Here is an 11496-nt window from a genome sequence, read left to right on the forward strand (position 1 = left end):
ATTATATCAAAGTAACTACTTACCCACGGGTGCAGTTACCGTGCATAGATTATTATGGACCTTTGGATCATTTGATTAAATTCTAAACATCAATTATTATTACTCAATAATCATTACTCAATACTCAATACTCAATACTCAATACTGGATTAAAAACATGATCCAATGACTTATGTAGGCTTATGCATGGTGCATAAAAAAAATCCTTATGCATATTAGCCAAAGCCCTTACCCACTAGCAGTTATCATTCTGAGAATAACCGAATCATATCTTAATAATAACTACTCTTTATAGTTATCATTCTGGAACCATTTTTCTTAAAAGCAACAATTTACTAAGGCATGGTGAAATTAAAAGAAGTTATAAATGAGAGGTGGGTTAAAGGTTGAGCGGTTACTGTAATATTCTATGCTGATTTATGAATGAATGACATTTGAGACATAAAAAATCTTCTATTCATATTTGTTTTCACTCTCTCAATTTCTTATCTCCATGTATTCTTTTATCTCATGTTCCTTCCTATTTATCTATTATTTATTTTATTTTTTTTCAATGATAGTATGGAGGTTTGGAGAAATATAAAAGTCATGGATAGACATTGAAAGAAAAGGAACTACTCTTTTCTCTATTTCAAATGTAGGTGTTTTTTTTCCCTAAGTTAAAATTTTTTTTGTATGGCAAGAATTTAATACAATTTAAAATTATCTTTCAATATACTCTTAAGTAAGATTTAATATTGCAATACACAACCAAAATTTAAATATCAGATCATATGATCAAATAGAAATATAAACTAAATACATGTGGAGAACAACATCATCAATATCACCTCTACATATGTTTGAATCACTAAGACAACTCTCAACAATTGACAAACATTCATTAAAGAAATTATTTGTCACATATGATTTATAAGGAAATGAAATGATATGACAGTTTGTCCGTGCTTTTTATATAGATTTTCTAATAATAGTGACACATGTTAAAACACATGTATATGGTATGAGTCAATATAATCATATCCGTTATGTATTAAAATATTATAAAATTTATCATACAAATAATTTAAATTAAAATCATAATTATATGAAAAAAATACTCGACACTTTTGTTGTTTCCTTTGTTCAATTGTCTTTGTATCTTATTTTATTGAGAGAGAGAGAGGGGTAGACAGAGAGAGAGCCTTTTGCATTGTTAAATTGGCAGAGAGAGAGAGAGAGGGAGAGAGAGAGAGAGAGAGAGAGAGAGAGAGAGAGAGAGAGAGAGAGCCCTTGGCATTGTTAATTGGTCCTGAGAATGAGTGAGTGAGTGAGTGAGAAAGAGAGGGAGAAATCTAAAGAGTCATTTGTATTGTTAAATTGGTCGTGTGTCTGTGTGTGTGAGAGAGAGGGATGAAGGGAGAGAGGGGGGTGGAGAGGGAAAGTGAAAAGGAGATGTAGAGGGGAAGGGAGAGGGAGGGAGAGAGTGTGTGTGAGAGCGAGTATTTGAGTGAGAGAGAGGGAGAGAGAGGGGGGGAGAGAGAGAGAGAGAGAGAGAGAGAGAGAGAGAGAGAGAGAGAAATAGACAAAGAGTGGGAGAGAGAGAGAGAGAGAGAGAGAGAGAGAGAGAGAGAGAAATAGACAAAGAGTGGGAGAGAGAGAGGGGGGAGGAGGGGGAGAGGGAGAGTGAGTGAGTGAGTTAGGGAGAGAGATGGAGGGAGAAGGAGGGATAGAGAGCCCTTTGCATGGTTAAATTAGTCGTGAAGATTTCTTTTTTAGTATTGATTACTGAGTCTATAGTAGTAGATTACTAAAACATATAAAAAAGTTTAACTGTATGATCATTCTTCTATTTTTAATAATTGTAGCCAAATAATATTATTTTTAAAGGGATATATGTCAAAAACACCATAAAAGATAAACATGCGTTAGCGTAATAACAAATGCGGAGCGACGGACACGGGAGTTAAGTTAGTTTAGACAAATGTATCTTAGTTTAAACATATTTGATAATTAAAAATAAATGTGTGTAATTAACTCCTCTTTAATACCTATTTATTTGTTTCATTTTTAGATGATGTTATTATACAATTCATTTTTTTTTCATTTTTATCACAAAATTTATTTAATAAATATTTTAAATTAAAATCAAAATAAAATAAAAGATATATTTGTATTTTGACGCTGTGCACATTAAAAATGCGGACAAACGGGCACGGGAGTGCCCATTTGAACGCTAGTCTACTATCTACCCAATACTAATAAATTGACCAAAGTGACTATTTTACCCTTCTAACCTAAAAAACCAACCCTTGCAAAAGGATATTCCGGTAATTAACAAATTCAAAAATACATTTGGCCAAACGTGATCTTTTCATTGGCCACCCATCCAAAACAGATGTACTTCACATCCACCTTTTCTTTCCCTCGGTTGTTTTCATTTTCAATTTGTAACTCATTCTCTCTCCCTCCCGTTTTTTCTCTACTCTCTCTTTTCTGTGCAAACCCTAACACCGCCGTGACTGCCCCCTTTCTCCACCTTATTTACGACCACCACCTCCAATGAAAAAATCGAAGCCATTTTCGTACTCCTCATCCCTCCTCTTTCAATTCAATCATGGTCGAAACCGGACGTGGCTCTTCATCTTCCAAACGCTCATCTTCCATACTCATTGTAACTCAATCCACATAGATCAATAAATCAACGAGTTTACAAAAATCAACATCAAACTCGTGTCTATTGATGATTCATCATTGCCGTCGTCATTGCCGTAGTAGGAGAAAGGTGATGTATCTCTCTTTTAACATAGATTTTGATTTTTAGATTTTTTCTAATTTAAATTTTAGGGTTTTGATTTTTCTGATATTTCTCTGTTTTGTCTTCAACAGTGACTTTTTTCTTACAAAGATTTAGTTTTTCCTCATTCAACATCAAACTCAAGGTATGTTCTTCCTCAAGATATTCATAAGTAAGTTTAAAGTCTCAACTTCTATTCTTGATGAATTTTTTGATCCTTACCATTAAAGTCTCAACTTCTTATGTTTAATTTTTTAGCTTTTCTGGTAGCATCCTAATCTACATGTTTTTCCAGATTATGATTCTTCATCATCGTCGTCATCACCATCGGAGGAGAGAGTCGATGTTGTGGGTTTCTCTGTTTTAACATAGCTTCTAATTTTTAGATTTTTTCCGATTTTCTATTTTAGGGTTTTGATTTTTTATATAAATTTCTCACCATATGGAGTAGTCTTCTAATTTTGCACTGGCATTGTCCAGGTAAATCCAGATCTCTTTGAATCTTTAGAAGAAGCTGGGCTAAAATTTGTCGGCAAGAATGAAAGTGGCAAACGAATGGAGGTATTTTTTCTTCTTAGATAGGATTTGGATGTTAAACAATATTGACTAGATTTGTTGTACCGATCAGTTTCAATTTCACATAGTAGTATTTGTTATCCTGTATTTGTGCTTCTATATTTTACTAATATAATTCACCCTTCTATTCTTGCATGTGAAGTTCAGCATAAAGCTGGAGATGTCACAAGATTTATATATCTTTACTCATTTGGTAGGGTGGGAAACAAAGCAACAAAATGTTCAGTGGATGAGAATTCCAAATCAAAATCTTTAGCCCAACAGGTCTATGACACTTGGTATTTGTTGTAGAATAATTGCACTTGTGGAGATAAAACATTTTAATTGGTACCAGCATACTATATGAATAGCTCAGACATTTTAAGCTAGCCCTGAATTTATTTAGTCTTGAATTTATATGAGATTAGCTTCTGATAAAATCTTGTCCACTTTGTAATATAGTTATTCACAATGAATCTATAAAATTATATCTATGGCTAGAGAAATCATTGTTGATAGTGGTTTTGTGGATCTGATTCCACATTTTTTGACATAAATTACATAGCATATACTTTCATTATGGTGCCATTTTTCTTGGCAGGGCACTGAGTTCCTGTAATGGTTAATTTTTTTCTAAATATATGTTGCATTTGACTTAAATTTATATATGTGCTGATGGACAGGAACTGAAGGTTCTATGGAACCAAAGTGCCCACAAAATCTGAATCTGCGGGAAGTTATACAGAAACTATGCAAGATTAAATGGCTGAATTGAAAAATTCACTCAATGCTCAGCTGGGGATTTCTTCTCATTTACAATTGCAGGTTGAAGCTGCAAACAGGGACCTATTTGACTCAGAGAGAGAGAGAGAGAGAGAGAGAGAGAGAGAGAGAGAGAGAGAGAGAGATCCAACAACTAAAGAAAGCAATTGCAGATCACTGTATTGGATATCCCTTGATTTGAAATCCTTGATTTGTAGATTGAAATCCTTGGTTTGAAATCCCTTTTCCATGGTACTGCATGTTCCTTTTAGCTGGATATTTTTAGTTTATATTGTTTTCATCCTATTTCTATTTGATTAATTTTCAGGCCATCCACACATAATGTCGACTCAGTGTCATCTTCAATGAAGAAGATACCATAAAAGATGTTTCTTCCAAGTGGTTTATTGATTTGCTTGAAGCTTTAGAAGCTTTTGCCAAAGATAACAAACAAATCCCCCATGGGAAATGAACTTGAAAGTGGAGCTGTTACAAAAATGGAGATGTACTCCTTTTTGAATTTTTTTTTATTATTTAAAAACACCAAGTTTCTATATGTGTACTCTTTGATGTATTTTACTAACCAAAATATTTTCACAAGTTTGGTAGAAAATTGAATCAAACTATTTATATAAATACAATCACTTATTTTACATTCAGTTTATTAAATTGTATATTCCAATTGTTTTTCAAGTTTGTATATCAAGACTCAAAGTTTGAACAATCTTACACACTTAAAGCACTAATCTTTTTTAAGTTTGTAGTTTATAAACTTATGTTTTTGTGCACGGTTAAGTTTAGAACAAGCATGTATATCCCAATTGTGTTTTTAAGTTCGATATAATTATGAATCAATTTTTTTATGTAAGTTCAAAAACTTAGTTTTGATTTATACTCAAGTTGAATGATTACATTCAAAATTATTTTAGTTTAAAGCATTTTATTTTAAGTTATGGAAAGTTTTAAGTTTTTCTTTAAGATCAAAGTCATGCATAGATTGAATTAGAAATAAATTCTGTTGAATGCTACTTAATTCTACGGTCAAATCTATCAATTATAATTTTTGCTCAGTTTTATAATAACATATTGATTTAACCATTCGGTAATAATAGGTATACAAAATTTTGTGTTTTGTATTTTATTAAATATAGTTATGAATAGAAATGTTGCTATATAAAATGTTGTTTTTCTATTCCGAAATTAAGGAGACACATAAAGAGAAAAAGAAAAATATTTGTAATTTTATCAACTCAAGTATTTTATCACTAAAATTCATTATTTTTACAGGTCACTATCACCACAATGTCTTTATTATTTAAATTAATAAAATAATTATAAATATTTGTAGTTATTAGATATATTAGATTTATCAAGTTGCTAATTTGCTATATATTTATTTTTAAATGTTTACGGTTATTAATAATTTTATAATAATAATTATATATCAATAACAACACAGTCTTATCAAATGATAGAACTTGCAACTTATTCTTCTTTTTCAATAACTAAGTCTTATCAATAACAACCAACACTTCCATTTGAAATAGCTGATAGAATTTGCAGCTGATTCTTTTTTTTTTTCAATAAACCTATCCATTACTTATAAACTTTTTTTTATATGGTTAATTTCCATTTTTATATGCATTTTGGTCAAACTTCTTTGCTTCATATTTTTCGTATCGTTTATAAATGACTACACCATAATTAATGCACCCGGGCGACAGCACGGGTCTCTGACTAGTATATATAATTAAAATGTTTATATTTGCATCATTTCTTGCCTTCACGAATGAACAGTGGAGTTGAGATTTTAAAGGAAAGTCAGTTTAATAAGCTATCAAATGAGGGTGTGAGCCATTTATGCCTAAATTGTTGCCTCAATATGCTCTCTTTATTGTGCACAACCTTCGACGCCATACTAGAAGCCTAATTCATTTGAAGCCTTGATGATTATGGATTCACCAAGAGTTCTTCAACTACTAGATTATCTAGAATATTGAGATTTTTGACTGCCTCCTCATCCCCTAGCTAACTGAAGATAACCAAATATATTTATGTTCAAACTTTTCAGACACTCTCGATAATTTCAATTTTTCTTGAAACACATAAGTTGTTATACCCTTAAGAGGATTGAAGTTTCACATTTTTTCCATATAAGGAAAGTATTATTGGTGTTACAATTAATTTTTTTAAAAGGTTTTGCTCCCTAGTTTAACTCGTTACCTTTAATCCAAATTGGATAATGGTCAGACAAGTCACTACTACCCAACCCTTGACTTTTAATAGTCCAAATAGATGCCAACTCTTTTGAAATTACGAATTTGTCTAACCAACTCATCACACTCCCATATCCTCTACACCAAGTGAATTTTCTTCCAAACAAATGAACACAACTAAATTCATATATTCAATAAAGTTCCCAAATTCATGCATTTCCATTCTATTAACTACTGAACTTTGACCTTTTCTTTCTGACTTCTTTTTAATTTCGTTGAATTCACCTGCAACACACCATTCTCTCCTGGGAAATTTCATCTTACATTCATACAACTCAATTCATAAATAGATCTCCCTCTCAATAAAATATTCTTTCTCACAAAATATTCCCCCTTAAAACTAAAGTTAAGAATGAAAATACATGGTTTCCACATGATTAAAAAACCTGTTATATGCCTTAGCTTCTTTAGAGGTTTACTCCACCTTCTCCCCACCCTCAATCCCTGTAACACCCTTCTAAACCCCACGGAATTTTATAAAATAATTTTCAGAGTAAAACATGAAAACAAGGGTGCCACAATTTGAAATAAAACAAACTCATCATATATTCATTGTCATGCTTTCACTAAGGAACAATCTGTCATAATACACAAACATCTCATGTTTACACAACGGAAAATTCATCAGACGGATAAGCATAACATCATCTATGCAATATCCCACATAATCTAATACAACAACATGATAGAGTATCATCATAAAACTCTAATCTAACGTTCCCCCAGTGTTACAATATCAGAGCATGACACCGACGCTATACTAAACAAACTGACTCATGAGCTAATCCTCACCGAGCCAAAAGCCGCTACTCGCCAATCTGAAATCATCAAAGTAAGGGTGAGTCTCATCACAGTTAACAAATATTATTGCATCTTAAATAACAACACATCATAGTTATATTATTCACCCAATTCATCATATTCAGATTATCAGGAAAATCCATCACTTACACAAACGTCAACAAAACACATCTTTCAAACAGATAAGCATACTCAACATTATTTCAACAGAACATACAACCAACACGTCATCAATATTTATAACACTGGAATACTTCCAATCATGTTATAAACATATGCATATGTATGAACTGACACTATGCATGTGGTACCAAAATTCGTGAATCATATTCACAGGACTTCTCTCCACGATACTGCCCTTTAATCGCTCACACCCCACATGGGCACACGATTAACCTCATCGCTCACACCCCCATGGGCACACGATGACTGCTTACCAATCTCCGCACAATGGGAATTAGCCACCAACGATCCATTCATCAACGGGATCCATAATCAAATGCACATGAATGAATGCAACATATACAACATACTTATACCCTCGTCAAGTCTAATGAGTAACATCATCAAATACTCATTTCATCATCATCATCAACATTATCATCATCATCAAAGTATGTCTATATACGTTAGCATCATTCAATACAATCAATCATCATCATCATCATCATTAAAGAACATACAAGTGTCCACATCAATCATCATCATCAAAAATAAGGACACACATGTATTCACATCATTTCAAAGTAATCAGTCATCATCATACGACTCCAACAAATCATCACATCCTAATGTTTTTCCAAAACAACAACTCATATTGTCACATGTCCTCATATATGTCAACAATATATCATCCAATTAAACAAATCATCACATGATTAATATTTCAACGTAGCATGTATTTAACACATCTCATCACATATATGTACAATACATCATTCACCAAGAAATAAAATCATATTTAAAATAATTGGATTTACACCTCATTCCATCATTTAAACACGTAGGCTATCTCATAAGATTCATCGTACTCGAAACGGCACTAAAAACAGACCTACGATTCGAAAGTTACACATCATTTAACTTTCCCCAGAGATAACTATCGCTACAGCACGCGGCGCAACCAAGGTTCGCGGCGCGACCTGAACCACAAAAACATGTTCGCGGCGCCAACCTATGCACGCGGCGCGAAACGAGAAAACAAGTACGCCTTCGCGGCGCCAACACAGGTACGCGGCGCGACCTGTGCATATCAAAATTTCCTGGCATTCTACCCACCTGTTCGCGGCGCCAACTCTGTGCACGCGGCGCGAACCGGCGATTTCAGAAACCCCAACCTGCAGAAAACAGCATTCTATGCATTCCAAACACACCCAATTCATACCAGTTCGAACTTAGGGAAATCGAATGCACAAACAACACGAAAAACACCTCATAATACATCAATCACGCATCAATTTGGACCAAAACAACATAGGTATCATGGATTCAAACATAGGGATCAACATCATACAATTCGACTAAATCCCTAAATCTATCATATAATCCAATTGACTCAACAACATCCCTAATCAATATTACTATCTAAGAACACGATAATAGATGATAACCGGAGAGCCCCCCCTTACCTTAGCCAAGAGTTCTTGATTGGTCTCTCCCTCCATTGCTCCTCTTTCACGTTCTTCGTGTTCCAATTCCTCATCTCTTCTGCTATGCTTTTCACGTTCCCTTCCCTTATTCCCAATTCTTATTATTTTATAAAATAAACTTTAATTGGAATAAGACCTTTACTAACATAACACCCCCTCATTCCTTAACATCACACATGGCCCAACACCATAAACCATCCTTCTTCCAATTAAATCCCACAAACCACCAATAATTCTAATTATTAAATTAAATTTCCATTTAAATTAAAAATTAAAATATACGGGTGTTACAACTCTCCCCCACTAAAAGAGTTTTCGTCCTCGAAAACATACCTCAAGTAACCAGCTCGTATAAGAGTCCTTCACCTGACACTCCAGCTCCCAATTAACAGTACCATCAGTCAATCCTCAAAATCCATCCAACATAACCAACAGGAAACATGTTTCATACATTCCAATCCCAGTTCTTACGTCACATTTGACCATCCAAGGTGTACCACTCATAACATCTCCAAAAGGTTAACAACAATAGAACTTAAGGTACAACCTATACCATACGCTCAACCACTGAGTAATACAATTACACAATCCATAGTATGATCACACTTGATCCACAATGCAGTGATGCATTCCATCTACCAACATACCAACCTCAGACACACTCTTCCATCTGAGCGATAAAACAATACTTACACTTTTCACTAACCGCTTCCTTCAAGAAACTCAATACTCATATTCCTATACCATTGAATTCCAATTATCTGACTCCTCTTAAGTCACACCATCAATTATCCAACATGGTACATTCCGCTTTTTCCGCACTACTCTGATTACTCATCACAATCATCTATACCAAATAGATTTCTGAGTTTTACCCGATTCCGACTCTCTCTTTACTAATTCGTTCAAGAATCATTCTTCATCATTCATGGTACCAATTTACCACTCAATAATACTTACTCGCACTCAAAAACAAATTCTTGAGTTTTTACATCTATTAAACATCCCGGCCATCGGAACGAGTGCACACAAGTAATTATAATCACGCTCATCAGTCTCAATACGACATTCCTTACAAACAACTCAAATTGAGTTTCACTCTTTGATAAGAATGAAATCAACTTCGTCCTTCATAGAGTGTAATTCCTCATTATATATGTAATTTACAATATCGCCTCAATAACAGCACAAAATTATTACAACATCATATAACATCAACTCTTCGTTTTAATTTCGCCGAATACATACTCATTAACTACGTAAAATCGTAATAACATATTCATCATCTCGGCAATTATTCAAAAGAGTTATAATTCTTCGACACAACATCCTTACATACACGGGATTCAAAATCCAATATACAAATCAATACATATTCTCTATGTAAGCTTCCGACATATTAATTCCTTATTTCCCGCGAGCAGTACTCATAACCCTACTCCACATCACACTTTCGCTGCGCGACTCTGATTACCCGTCTTAAGTCATCGTCCAATATATTGCACTCTTTTGTATTCACTTCTTCATAAGTTCACACAACATAGTGAGTGATTATTCCCACGGCTTCGCATTCATCACATCTTATACCATTAAGGTAACAAAACAAGCTCATCTCTTCTATATGATTCCATCTACTACCAACAAGAGATTTAGGGTGATCAAGTCCTAAATTTGTCAATATTAGTTGAAAATCATATTTAAGCATAAACCGTCGTTACTACATAATAGTGTCCATTTTCGAGTTTGCACCCAAACTCATTAACATCGTCATCGTTCAATAATTCACTATAGTGTCCTTCTCCTAGAATATTCTTCCGAAAATCAAAACATCAGTTACACAAATCCAATCACTCAACCTCATTACACCGTTCTCGTCGATTCTGAATTCACCGCCTTTACCTTGGTAATTCAAAGTCAACCTATCGATCAACTCAACATCATCTTTCTCACCTTCTCTAATCTCGTTAAGAATACCACTAGTCATCTTCTAGCATACTCAATCTAACACTATTAGGAGTTCCTTCACATACCAACTCAAGTCTCAAAATTGTCCAATTAAATCCAACTCATTCATCATTAGCACCGACATATTTAAAGACTTCCTACTCAACACAATAGCACAACATTCATAACTCGTGGTTTTTAATCCAAGTTCTATTACATCCTTCACGTCCAAATATCATCCCACTCGGAATCTCATCAAAGTCTTCCTCACGTCAACAAATGTTAGAAATTCCCTACAATTCTCCTTTTATACTTATCGTTACTTTGTCATCACAAACACGATTCCAAGAGTTCTAAAGTTTATCCCATCTTTACTACTAATGCACTCTTCACTAAAATTCATCGGCCCTCAAACCATCCTTATTACCGAACATCTCATCAACAACATGTTACACTCAATTTTGTTTCCAACAATCACGGTAGTAAGCATTCTTATTCAACAAGTTTCACGCCTCCATAACCGACTTCAGAACCTTTCCTCATAGGGTCACTCTACTGTATTTATAACTCTCCCATAAATTAGAACACAATCCCTCCTCCTCGTAGGTTCAAACGGCACATTAATCCGACACTCGGAACCCAAGATATGAATTTTCCAATCATTGCCCGAAAATGCAACACTGACTCATGCAGCGACACTCTATGCGATATATCCAAAACTCCTCAAATGCTA

At 33.9% G+C, this 11496-nt stretch overlaps 1 long non-coding RNA gene across 5 annotated transcripts; it reads left to right on the forward strand.

Moving 5' to 3' along the window:
• The first annotated feature begins 2442 nt into the window (after nucleotides 1–2442).
• On the forward strand, nucleotides 2443–4683 carry LOC131631853 (uncharacterized). Of its 5 annotated transcripts, none has more exons than XR_009292846.1 (6): nucleotides 2443–2764; nucleotides 2869–2921; nucleotides 3072–3124; nucleotides 3257–3337; nucleotides 3500–4345; nucleotides 4422–4683. It is a non-coding gene; the product is annotated as an uncharacterized LOC131631853 (long non-coding RNA). The 5 variants fall into 5 exon arrangements; XR_009292845.1 differs by having other exon boundaries at nucleotides 3500–3616; nucleotides 4015–4683; XR_009292844.1 differs by having other exon boundaries at nucleotides 3257–3616; nucleotides 4015–4683.
• The last annotated feature ends 6813 nt before the right edge of the window (nucleotides 4684–11496 follow it).

The sequence above is a fragment of the Vicia villosa genome, unplaced genomic scaffold, assembly GCF_029867415.1.
Source record: "Vicia villosa cultivar HV-30 ecotype Madison, WI unplaced genomic scaffold, Vvil1.0 ctg.000877F_1_1, whole genome shotgun sequence".
NCBI lineage: Eukaryota > Viridiplantae > Streptophyta > Magnoliopsida > Fabales > Fabaceae > Vicia > Vicia villosa.